The sequence below is a fragment of the Dermacentor albipictus genome, chromosome 1 (assembly GCF_038994185.2).
Source record: "Dermacentor albipictus isolate Rhodes 1998 colony chromosome 1, USDA_Dalb.pri_finalv2, whole genome shotgun sequence".
Classification (NCBI taxonomy): Eukaryota; Metazoa; Arthropoda; class Arachnida; order Ixodida; family Ixodidae; genus Dermacentor; species Dermacentor albipictus.
This window is the reverse complement of record NC_091821.1, coordinates 176,284,926-176,298,101: the sequence shown is the minus strand read 5'-3', so window position 1 is coordinate 176,298,101 and position 13,176 is coordinate 176,284,926. Positions and strand designations below refer to the sequence as shown.

At 45.9% G+C, this 13,176-nt stretch overlaps 1 protein-coding gene across 8 annotated transcripts in view; it reads right to left on the bottom strand.

The window, feature by feature from the left end:
* LOC139052546 (cell adhesion molecule Dscam1-like) overlaps nt 1-13,176 on the bottom strand; it is a 1,125,159-nt gene that overhangs the window by 283,085 nt on the left and 828,898 nt on the right. The window contains exon 1 of one of the 8 annotated variants that reach the window (XM_070529667.1): nt 289-431. The exons of 6 other annotated variants lie outside the window; for them this stretch is intronic. The gene's annotated coding sequence lies outside the window, so the exon portion shown is untranslated. Of the gene's footprint in view, nt 1-126; nt 260-288; nt 432-13,176 lie in introns of those variants that run through there. One more of the 8 variants, XM_070529673.1, reaches the window with a different exon arrangement.

Sequence of the window (13,176 nt, the reverse complement as noted above, 5' to 3'; positions counted from 1 at the left end):
GCAACCTATGCGAATCCTTTTCACAGAATCATTTGCCATTCCGTGCCACACCATGTATTCATATACCACAGTTATCAGACAAGACAACATTGCCCCACATTATCATTTAGAAAAGATTCGACTTACTAATTTTGCTGCCCGTCGGACATTCAGAGCCTGTGTTACGGAGAGTAAACGAACATAGCGCGACGTTTCTTCGCGGGGCGCTCCACGTTTACCGTTACAACGAGACAATCGCGTCGGATGCCGCAGCGTGAACTTGCACGATAACAAAAAACCTGCACTTACACCTTTCGCCAACGTATGCAGTGCGCTCGGTCACGCAAAATTTGAAGTGAAGCGCACGCCACACTTGGAAGAAACACGCAAGGAAATAATAATAATAATAACAAAGAAACTCGGACGAAACGGCCGCGTTCAAGCGAGCAACGCCATCCCTCACGACGTAATAGCTGGCTTGCGCCAGAATCACTCGTGGGTAGGGGTTGCAAAGAAAGGATGAATCAATTGGTGAAATAGAAAAAAATTAACAGTTGTTCTCTTAGTGCAGGAAAAATATCTGAAACAGAAAATTTACTCGTATGCTAGTATTCTGATTAAAAATTTTTGAACATTTTCTTTTGCACATAGGTTTTCTAGTTCCAGTGTTTGTCGCTCCCTCACCTAGTCGCGCTTCAATGGTGCACCGCTAACTGATATCCCTGGCGATAGGTTTTGGCACGCTTTTCGTTCCAAGCTCCGCGACTTATCTAGAAGGACCCTAACAACGATGTGCTCGAGGTGTGCTCCAGAGGGATCGAATGCCTCATGGAACAGCCGCACGGTGCGTGCTGCAGTGCGCCAGACGAACATAGTAAAGATAAAAGAAGAAGCAGCGAAGACAAGAAGTCAAGTGACACCCCAGGCATGTAGTAAAATGCAGGCAAAAGAAATAATGAGTACGCGATTGATGGTTCTGGTCCGCCTTAAAAAAAAGGGGGGGAGGGGAGTGGGGATGGTGGCATCGCTGCATTTAGCATTGGTAGAGAGTGGAATCGTTAGAGAGCAGACAGCACGCGCACTTTGCACGTAGCTGCAAATTAATTAATCTCATCAGCCCATGTGATTTTCTGCTGCCTAAAAGTGCGGTTGCCTTCTCTTGGTACATGCTCTGTTACGTAGTTTAGTGGACCGCCAGAGCAGAGCTAGCAAGGCCATAGCACGAGCCCAAGAGGTCGCCTTCAGTGCCGACTGATTACCATCTGGTGGGGTCGCAGAACCCATCACTCGCAGTACCGATAATATATAATAATTTTAATATATATAAATGACATTTGTTCAGGAATTAGTTCTATAGTATACGGTTGTTTGCCTATGACTGCGTCTTGTGCAGAAAATTAGAAAAGAAGATGATGTTGCCCTGCTACAAGGTGACTTATATGTTCTTGAATGGTGTTGAAGATGGAAAATGAACTTAAATACTAAAAAATGCGTTCATGTTACTTTTACACGTAAGAAACACAGGCTAACCTCTGAGTATGTCATCAGCAATAACACAGTGAAGCAACAATTTCACTACAAATACTTATGTGTTACATTCTCAGCCGACTGTTCATGGGATGCTAAGGTTGATACAGTGGTTGCTAAGGCCGCCAGGACCTTAAAATTTATACAGCGAAATCTGAGACACGCGCCGCCTTGTTTGAAATCAACTGCTTACCTAACATACGTTCGACCAATGCTCGAATATGCTTGTGCCATGTGGGACCCTTGGCAAAAAGCACTAAGTGATAAACTTGAAAAACTCCAGAATAGAGCAACAAGATTTGTCTTATGGCGGTATTCGAGAACCGATAGCTGTACCAATATAAAAAATGAAATACGATGGGAAATTTTTTCCTCTTGCCGAAAAAAATTGAGACTGAGAATGCTTTATCAAAAATTTCATGGTAAAACCCGCATACGAAAGGCAATATACTTACACAGGCCTCATTATGTCTCTGCACGTACTGATCATCGACTCAAGATTTCAGAATACCACACTAGCACTAATATTTATGCTAATTCCTTTTTTGTTCGTTCCATTAGCGAATGGAATCGCCTATGAAGTCAGCAAGTGTGCTGTGTCAATGAAGATGTGTTTTTTTCGACATTGTAACCCCTCTGCTATAGCACCTTCGGGCTAAGCGGGGTAATCATTGAATAAAGAATAAAGTTTTATGACTGACTGACTAGACCACCGCTTACCTGTTTTATGCTTTAAACACCTGCGCAATCGACTCTACCTCTTAAACTCAACCATTTATGATCCCCTACGCAGCGTTTATTTTCAAATTCACGCATTTTTCTGCTTGATCGAAGGCCTGAGGTTATGTTTTCTTTTTTCTTCTATCTTTGTCATATATTAAAATAAAAAATTTAATTCTGAACTTTTACTTGCCAAAACCAGGACATGAGTATGAGGCACGCCGTAGTTGGTGACTACGGATTAATTTTGATCATCTGGAGTTATTTAACGTGCGCCCAATGCACGGTTAAGGGGCGTTCTTGCATTTAGCCCTCCTCGAAATGCGGCCGCCGAGGCCGAGATTGGATGACGCGCCCTTGGGCTTGTATTGCGGTTCGGCGTCGAGGACGAGAGATGGACACTTGTAGCAGACGAAGAACACGAAATGCTTTATACAATATGTACAGATATAGCACGTAATAGTATACAAGTAGCGGTGCCGAAGAGCACACCAGACCGACTAGGCTGGTGGCGATTCCCTCTCTAACAATGGGCCGGTTCTGCTTTAAATCCCTTTGGCAGGAACGAAGCAAGACCGGTGCTGACATTAACCGCGTCGCCTTACTATTTAGTGGCGGAAGAAGTCCGAGCTGGATTCCATCTGTCTCCCCGGCAAGGAGACAGCCACCGCTTGTAAAGCTTTTTTAGTTTCGAAACTGCTCCTCCCAAAGCGGGCGCTTTTGGCGCCTAGGCACTGAGATGGCGCTGCGGTCGAAGTTTGCGCTACGCTAGCCACGCTGCCGTGCAGCAGCGCTGCCGACGTTGCAGTAGCCGTGAGCATTTGCATCGCGTTTTCTTGTCGAGTGGTCCTGATTTTTTTCCCTGTAAGTGTTTGTGCATTATCGTGAGTAGTGCGTAAGTTGCGCTTCAGCAGCATTCGATGTATGTATGTATGGATGTATGTATAAAGTATGGTGTGGTCGGTGTGGGCACTCATGTTGCCCTTGGCACCTGCAAGTATGCAAGTAGCAGGGGCTAGCTGCTACTCTTGAACGCGATATTTTTTTATTTTTCGCTGTGAGAAGGTAGGTGGTGCGTGTGATTTATCTTTGCTAAAATGTGTTAGGACTGGGCAGCCAAATGCCAACGTGTTTCGTGTTGGGATGTACTATAGCGGGTACCGGCGCAACACAGAGAAGAGGCACTTCTCTCCGCCAACCGATCCGCTTCTTCTTGCAAACTGGGAGAGAGTGATACCCCGCGTAGACAAAGTTTGGGGAAAACATGCAAAGTGTGCGACACCCACTTCCAAGAACGGGACATTGTGAAGTCGTATCAACAAATAATCACCGGAAAAGTGATCGAAATCGAGCGCGGAGTATGGTCTCTGAGGAGAGATGTAGTTGCGTCAATGATAGGCACGCAGTGTGGCGAAACTGCTTAGCAGCGCCACACTAAATCCCCTATACGCCACCACGGTGGATTTCTTGGCATATCGTCTTTGTGCTCTACTCTGCTTGTTTCTAATCGTTCGCTTAGATAAATTCAGCCGTGAATTCATACGCTAACTGTCGCCCATTGTTTTGCCAAGTGTGAAGAAAACAGAACCAGACCGAAAATGGTACCGCCGCCTGGAGTGCTTATGAATTTAAGCGAGACAAAGGACACTGCAACACTCATTCTGAGAAAAAAAAGTCTGTCGTTGCGCAGCCGCAAGCCTTAAAAAAGAAAGAAAAGAAAACGAACGTGCTCTACCAAATTTCCCTGCCTGCACGCTGTTACATGAAAGAGGCATTTTCCTATATTTTTTTTTCTTTTTCTCAACGTAATGAAACAGTGCTTGCTAGTTCACACTGCGGCGCTTTTCTGGCCACTTCAGGCAATAAGCATACGCAATAAACATGCCCGTGTGTTATCAGAGTGCTTGATCTCGGATCCATTGTTGAGACAGACAACCGCTGCTGCCATGAATGAATGTCGGAGGCAATGTAAAAGCAGCGAGAACTACCGGTCTGCCCTTCCGGCTGCATAACGCCGCCTTGTTTTCTTAAATGAGCTGGCGACCCAAATATTCGGAAAGAGTAGTTGAACATGAGCACGTATGCTTATTAAAGCGGTAACAAAAGGCGTCATAGTTACGAATATGACAACGCTGAGCGGCAAAAGGAAAATCGAAAGATATCCAAAACAAAGCAGAGAGAGAGTTGATACAAAAGATATGCGACCAAGGCAGAATACAGAATAACCACAAAAAAGGCGCAGAGAAAAGGCTGAAATAATGCAGTCGAGGACTTTAGTGAGTAATTAACAATTCTACGTAGAGTACGAGAGTTCTCTCCCCTCAAGCAAGACCCAGCAAGGCCTCACAGTCAGTGTATAGGCTGTGCACTTTGCGATGTGGAGAGCCATTTTGCTCCAGTGCTTTACAAACGGAGGGCGGAAGATGGCGAGAGAATAGCTTGGCTGTACGTTCACGGCTGGCTTCACCGTATCGTGCGTATACATTATGCTTGTCCTCTTGAACGCAAGCATCCGACCGCAGCCGACCGTTACGTCCTCTGCTGGCCACCGTTATTTTATTTTTTCATTTCATTTTTTTTTCTGTGCGCTCTCGGTAATGTAGTAGCATAAATTAATGCGCCTTTTCCTAGCACCCCGCGCTAGCCTACTTTCCCTTCTTGATTATCTAGATGGTGCCTTTGAGGACCTCTTCAAGCGTCTTACTTCAAGCAGCCATGAAATGACCAAGCAATGGTGTGCTCGGAATATTATTTTTTCATTTTCTGTGTTTCTGTCTGGAAGCGAGTAATCCCACTGTTTTGGGAAATACAAGGACCGATGCTCAAACACACTCACACTGAGCTTCTACGAGCGTAGCGTTTCTTCTAGCTATTATTGCTGGCTTTTGTCTTTAGCCAACTTTAAACACATGAACGAAAACTGTGATTTATAAATAAATGTGTTAAGTGCGAGCATGACAGAAAATTCTGAGAAATTATGCGATGCATCATTTCACTAAACAAGGAACACTCTTCGAAACCTTCTTATAAAGTGCGCCCTTTGTAAAGAGGAATGAAGAAGTCGAGCGTCTGCGACAATTCTGTGCAACACGCTCAAAACTCGAGATACATGGCTGAGTAGATAAAAATATATAGTGTTCAGACTATTAGAATGAGAATTAAGTGGCTGTGATAACAGGTCATCCATAAACTAATGCAATAGAAATGGAGTCGTAGTCACGATTGGGTAATGCGTGACGCATCAGTAACGAAACACGTAAGTTTATAGGCTACTGGCGAAGTTTAGTCCTATAGAAGTGATTATTTTTCTGTGATTGATTCTGTGATTTATTTTCTGTGATGTGAGTCGTGTATTGTATACATAATAAATGTAGCGCATTTTAAATGCCTGACTATAGTCTGACGTAGCGTAAACAGGTGCACGTTACGTCACGTTGGTGAGAACAACAGCGACTATAGTTCGACCGATGGTTCCACGCGCCAGCGGACGCGGCCAACGCGCTCCGACGCGCCCGGCGTCTAACGACGCTCGCCCGCTTACGTACGTAAGCATTACCCAGTACCAAAAGCCCTGACGTGACACGCGCTGCTACGTTCCGCAAAGCGCTTGCGTGCTGGGTGCGTATAGTCATGGCGCAGTACTGAAACTGTCTCTTGTCTTGACAAAGCTGTGTTCTGTATGCGATGCTGCGTGAAATCTTGCTGGGTAGCCAAATTCAGCGCCAACTCGCAAGGAAAGGGATAGGGGCCGAATTTAAGGGGTTCTGGCGTTCGTAAGTGCTCTTTGCCGTTGGCTGGCCGCGTTCGTTAATAATAAGTCCAGCATCAGGATTGACTAGAATTTTCTCTTACGAACAAATATATCGTAAGAACTTTGCTTAAAAACGGGCCCTGAAGTTTACAGGTTCCCGGAACTTGACCACCCTTGGGAACGCCTTCAGTGAAGCGAAACTCTCGGGCAACAAGTAACGGCTGATGCGATTTTAGGCGGAGAGGTTAGCACAGCCCAAGCGGTTGGAAATAAGCTACGAAACAATAAACAGTGGAACTACGGCAATAAACAGTGGAATTTCCCTTGAGCAAGTAACGCCGCCTCGCACTGGTGATAGCAGGCAAGTACGCGGTCACAAAGGCTGCTCACCTGTTTTTATCTGAATGAGAACGTAAGGGCTCAACACAGGTGCTGACATGCAGTTCGATAATAATAATAATAATAATAATAATAATAATAATAATAATAATAATAATAATAATAATAATAATAATAATAATAATAATAATAATAATAATAATTGAAGCCAGCCGCAGCAATACTTCTAGGAAGTTTTACATTGAACAATGACGTTTTTGCAAGTTCGAAAAAAATAACTGAAGAGAGAGAGAGAGAAGCCATTGGAAATGTGCCGACATCATATCAACAAAGCTTAATTTGCAACATATTTTGTGGACTATCCTCTCCTCGTGTATAGTCCGCAGGCGGCGATATGGGTATAAAGCAATAAGTAAAAAAGTTAAAGATAAGTAAAATAAAAAAAATAAGTAAAAAAAAGCCGGCGATGGTGGGTCAGTCTTGTGTGCGCAACGGAGAAAAGCGGGGAGGAAGCGCGCCGCCTTTCGTCGCGCGTGGTACATTTGGGGGGAGCGGAGGGAGGGGGGGGCCTTAGGATTCTGTGATCTGTGAATCAGTGATTGCGCAACATGTTGATTTGCCTTGTTTGACGCATTATACAGGGTCTTTCAGCTAAGTTTAGCCAGAGCTTAGAACTATACTGACGCACTTTAAGACCACGTGACCAAATGCATGTTGCTTACTTTTGTATGCAGTGTGTCACGCTATTTTTGTATTTTGTTTAATTTGATAATTAGTCAAGAATAATTAACCAAGTTCTGAAGCAACGATTGCAGCTAGGGAAAAATTCAGGTTAGAAAGTTGCAGAGCGGTTTGCAAAACGTCTGAATAAACAGTTTCTGTCTTTCTATCTATTAAGTATTAGTGTTTTTCAGCTTAATGCGAATACCCGCGAAATAAAAAAAAACATACAACGTGAAATCCCCATTTGCGCGTCGTGATTGCACTGCTCCCAAGCATTACACGCACAAACAGAGGTGCGTTGCCGCTTAAAAAGCGACCGGGCAGCGACGCAAACGTTGGCTGTTAGATTTAAGCTAGCAACCGTTATCGCTTGTGCTGCGTAAAGCGACTGACAGACGTGGTGGTGGCAGTTCCAGAGAGCGATAAACAGGCTGCATGGGCTGTTGAAACGCGAGCAATTTCGTGATGCCTTTTTCCAACGAGGAAAAAGCAGACGTTATCCTTGCCCTATAAGCTGCAGGCGGACAGAGACAGTAAGCTGCAAGAATACTTCGAAGCTGACACCCGGGTACGCGGCCGAGCCCAATGAGAATATTGTCACGTGGTAGTGATGTTAAAGAACACAGTAGCAGTACTGTGAAAGACAAAACTAGCTTTTATTGGGCGAACCTGTGCCCACAAAACAGGGTACACTTAAAGCACAACGATAGCGGCGAACACAGTCAGCGATCGTCGAAAATCTGATCAGCGGGTCAAGTGCGTCGGCTTTTATAGAGCAGTCGTCGAATGTTCCAGACTAGTCGTTCGGACCCGTGTGCCTTCCACAAAGTTCTACACCATTCGCGTTACGCGATGAAATCAGATAACACAAGGTTCGGCGACAACAGACAGCCAGGTAGAAGCATCGATAACTTTCCAGAAACATCGGATACATTCAGGCGCGTCCCTCGCTGTGCGATTACAGTTGTTAAGCGGCGAAACGTGGTCGCCCGATAAAGATAAGTACACGTGTCAATATTCAACACCTACGAGTCGCTGAGGCAAACCGGTAGCTTCACAAGAAAGAGGCAAAAAGCTTCAGTCATAAATAATGAGGTTCGCTCCAACGTTTTGTCTTTCATGGCGGCTAAGCCTCACCCTATATAGCACGCGCAGCGTGGCGCACAGCTCGGTGTGTCCAACTCAACTACCTGGAGGATTTTGAAAACAGCTGGACTGCACCCCTGTCATCTGCATTTGTATCAATGCCTGGAGTCAAAGGATCTCCAAAAAAAGACTCGACTTGAGAATTGGATTTTGACTCGCGAAGAGCAGGATTCTCACTTTCTCACCGAGGGACTCTGGACTGACGAGGCGAACTTTTCCCGAGAGAGAGAGATAGCAAAGAGAGGAAAGGCAGGGAGGTCAACCAGACGAGCGTCCGGTTTGCTACCCTACACTGGGGGAAGGGAAAGGGGGAACAGAAAGAAAGAAAGCGGGATAGAGGGAACACTGTCTGTGCACGCAGCAAAGTGCTTGGAAATCAGTCAAGTCAAAGCAAGTGCTCCGTCGATACGTTAGACTGCCGTCAATCTTGGTGGTTCATAGCTGGTGATGCACGTTGAAGTTACCAGTGAAGACCAAGTATCCGGTGGGCGTCAGCAGTACGTTGATCGCAGGTAGAGTCTGGCCTCGTTTTTTTTTCAAGCACGCCTCCGATCTTAAGAAATAAAATAATGTACAGTCTGCACCCGTAAAGTCTGCACCGCACGAAATTTCAGCTTTCAGGCTTGGATAGTCCGCGGACTGTAGTCCAGAAAATACGGTAATATTGTCTGTACTTGGCCCGTACCAGTGGTGACCAGTTCCTACATAACGAATGAATAATTATTGCTTAAGAAATACTCTTGGCTGTACTACTATAGATATGTACTACTAGGATCTAAAACATTTAAAAAAGAAAATGCAAATGACCTGCTTTACGAAACCAGAGTAAACCAAAAGAACCGTTGCGAAAGCTTTCGATGTGACCCCGACGCATGGCTTACCTTGGATCGCGTCGCCTAGTTCAGCCATTTTCTTTTCTTCGTCATAGACAGATACTGTTTAAAAAAAATCTTTTTGGATTCTTACCCCGCAGACTAAGCCGATTTGCTTAACATATTCCGCTGGCTCTAAGATGAGATACATGTTGTAAATGCTTAAGGAGATTAATGCAGGCACGGTCACTAAAAAAAATTCTAAGGGCGCGACGAGGTGAGCCCAGAAGCTTTCGCCCACCGCAGGCTGCCCGTCATCCCAACGCCCGAGACCTCCACCGATCAGTGACACCCCGAGCTCAGGTGGTCCTCGTTTCATGCGGCCGGTCTGCAGGGCAGAGCGGCAATTTTTAGCCCGCGCACAAACGACTCTGTTCTCCGGAGGCAAAGGAGTGGGGAATGGCTAATGATGCGTTAATACGTTAAAAATAGCAGGAAAAATAATGCAAGAACGAAACGCTAAAAGAGGTTGCTATGGGCTGCGGCGCTTTCATCTTTGCGCGCTGGCATTTGCGCTTAAGCCGCGACCATTTTTCTCTTGGTCGCCTCGCCGTTTTGCGCCATCACTTCGCAGATATTTAAGTTTAAAGGCGCGAGTGCTAATTACATTGCCAGGCGCGCGGCGCCGCGTAGTTAAGACGGCGAGGCACTTTTCTCTAATGAGACCGATAGGGCACGCTACACACACGCGCGCTCACGGGAGGCGCCTCCGTCCAGCGTCCGCGGGAAACGCCAGGGCGCCGCCGCGGCTAACAATGGCTGCGCTTCCCGAACGAGACGGCGGAGGACTCCCCGACGGGAAGAGAGCGCTGGTCTCGAGGCGAGCGCTCTTTTTAGCCCCCCGCCCGGGCTCTCCGCCTATCTCTTGCTAAAGTGGTTACCAATTTGGTTATTAAGCTGATGTGTTTTTCCCGGCGTCTTCGACTAATGACCCTGCCCTTAAAGGGTGAGTGCTCCGATTATGGTCCGCAGGGGTTTAGCGCCGCTGGAAACGCAAGGGCGAGTAAAACCCCGGCCCGCGACTACGACGAAAAAGCGTCCTCGAAGGCGGCCCAGATTTCGAGCTGCTTCGAGGGTGCCCCGTATCAGAGAGCTGTTGGCCGTCGCGGGCGCCAGTCGTATCCAATGCTGCGCGAAATTTCTCCGGGGAGCGAACATTCGCGCCTCCAGCGGCAGCTTGTTACCGAACGACGGCTTAATGCGCCCTGGCGCCGCCACGCGTGCGCATTCCCGAGTAAACTACAAGACGCGAACCTTTAACGGCCTCACTTAATTGTTGCAGCGAGCGCAGCATTCCAGCTATCCTGTGTGTTTTTTTGTTTGTTGTTGTTGTTGTTGTTACGCCGCCAAGTTTGTGTTTTCTTATCGCAGCTTTTTTTTTTCTTTTTACCGACAAATAACTTCCACGCTCACAGTGAGAGTGTATAATGCAAGGAAACGACACCGTGCTTTTGATACTAATAAGAGATGACTTTCCCCCTTTTTTTTGAATCTGTTGTAATTTAACTTGGATGCATCGCGTTTTATCTGTAGTAACGGAGCCGAAGGCAAGAATGTGCTGCCACGCTTCTTTTTTTTTATTTCTTCTTCTAAATCTCCTTTGAACGTTGAACGGCAGTGCAAGTGTTCAAGCAGGCGTTGAAATTCTTAGAAAGCGAGTGTGTGGAATTGAGTGTGTCGGGAAAGACGCTAAAATTCCCCATTGAATTGTTAACGACAATTAATGAGTGAACATTCAGTTCAAGATCTAAATCTGGGTCAGAAGTCTTTCTTTGACGACAATAAGCTTGCAGGCAAGAGTTGGAGATCAACCATAACTTTCTAATAGGACATAAAATAAATACTTTAACAGTGCGCACATCGAAAGTGTCACATCGGTCTTACGTGCTGTCGTAGACTGTAACACATTGTAAATAAATAAAAAAAATGGGAGGGGGGGGGGGGTGGAGGGGTGACAAGGCAAGAAAGGAACCGTAAAAGTGGCAGTGATGTTCTTTTTGTTGATGTGATGCATGAGTCTCAACCTTCTCTCAAACAGTGGGTCGCATACTCAAAAGGAGACTATATATGTAGCGTATGTATATGTAGCCTGTGCTTCTATGGGACACTGAAAAGCCAGATGGGGAGAAACGTATCTTTGCACTTTTAAGAGCGAACGGTTATAAGGGGCGCTTGTGTTCACGCCCAGTGCGTTCTCGAGTGCAACGTATAGTAGGTTGTTTGGAGACCAACTCGCCAACGTCTATAGTTCCACAGACTGGCGTAGCCAACGTAACCGGACGCATCCAACGCGCTCCGACGTGCCCGACATCAAGTTTGCTCTTGCTTCGTCCGCGTGCGGGTAGAGGTGTGCGCCGAGACGCCAGCGCGCCGCCGCCGATGCTTCTTGTCGGCGAGATAGGCGCGCCATTTAAATAGGAGTAAAGATCTCCCTTTTAAGTCAATCCAGTTTCGTTTGAGATATTGTGTTGTCTTGTTTAATTCTTTTGCCTGTCTCCAGCATAGAATCATCTCAAGCAGGGGAGCACTGAAGCGACGTAATACAAACAAAAGTAACCCAGCTCTCTGCGCATCGGCGCATGCGTGTCGTCGCAAGTCAGCGCAACGTGGGATTCCGCAAGATAGCCCAGCACAGTGGCGTTGGCGGGCTAGTTGGTGCGAATCCATAATTACTTTGTTTAGCGCAAAACAACGGACACAACAGAGCCTTGTCACAAGCGCCTTGTCCTGTCGTCTCTCTTATGTCCGTTGTTTTGCGCTAAACAAAGTAATTATGGATTCCGAAAGTTTGCCTTTAAAAGCGCAATACGGCGCAACGAGAATAAACAGCGGCCTCGGAACGTCGGAATCAGGGCTTGAGGGTTGTGGAGACTTTAGTTGCGGGTAGAATCGGCGATATGTCGGAAAGCGGCATCAACGCCAGAGATGCAACTTGTAGCAAGACGGAAATTCTGGCCCTGATGTGTTTAAGGTGCCGGTTGAAAGTTTTCCAATTGTTCCGTTTCAATCGTAGGAGCTTTCCTACCTTTCTACGTGTAAAAAAACATATTTTTAGATGTCTAATGGCACTGTTTCTTTGTAGCATTCATATAAACATTGAATGCAACTGACACCGATAGCTGCACAGAACTGTAAAACAGTTTCGACGTGCAGGTTAAAAAGAACCCCCCCCCCTCTTTTTTTTTTAAAAATCATTGTGCATGCGAGGAATGCCTGCATTTCCACTAATATACACTTCGTTCATTCAGCCTGGTGATGACGAGTGAACAAATTGAGCAAATTTGTTTTCTACCGCATCATAACATATATCCCAGCTGAAAAAATAAGTTCACCTGCTGCAGAAAAATAGTGTTGTGATTCTTCTTTCTTTAGAGAAAAAGGACGTTACAAGAAAAATTACATAAGCAAAGGGTGCTCAATATTCAGAACAATCGATTTCACTTATTGTTCAGTTGGGAATGTGCGTTATAACATCTGCTGATTCGTTGATAGCTTAAGGGCTAAACCCAGCAAAAGTTGGTCACAGAAGAGGTCTGTTTCTTTCTTTATTTTTATGTAAAGCATATCGTATAAACACAATTTTAGCAGAACAAGTGGAAGCAAGGCTAACATATCTAGAAAGTGTCATGTGCGTCGCTGCTGGCTTAGCAATAGACGGTGGATTGATGGATGGATGTTATGAGCGTCCCTTTTGAAACGGGGCGGTGGGTTGCGCCACCAAGTTCTTGCTATTATACTGCCTAATGTCCTACCACGGTTAAAAAGAAACAAAAAACGCCATGAACTCCCCCAACCTATTGCGAACTTTGCTTTTGTACGTCTCCAGTTTTCGTCGCTTCCCTACTTTTCTTCCAACAATCTTCCAATCGCCTCTTACAAATCTCTACTGCGGACATGTTAACTTTCCCACTGCTCTCGCTGAACCCAAGGGCTTCAAGGACGCCAGTGGTGCCTAAATCGACCACTGGGAAGACGGCTTCACATTCTAATGAAACATGCTCCATCGTTTCCCTAGCTTCACCGCAGCAAGCACATGCTTCTTCTTCCTTCTTATATCTCGCTTTGTAGGTGCGTGTTCTAAGGCATCCCGATCTCGCTTCGAAAAGGAATGAGCTTCCC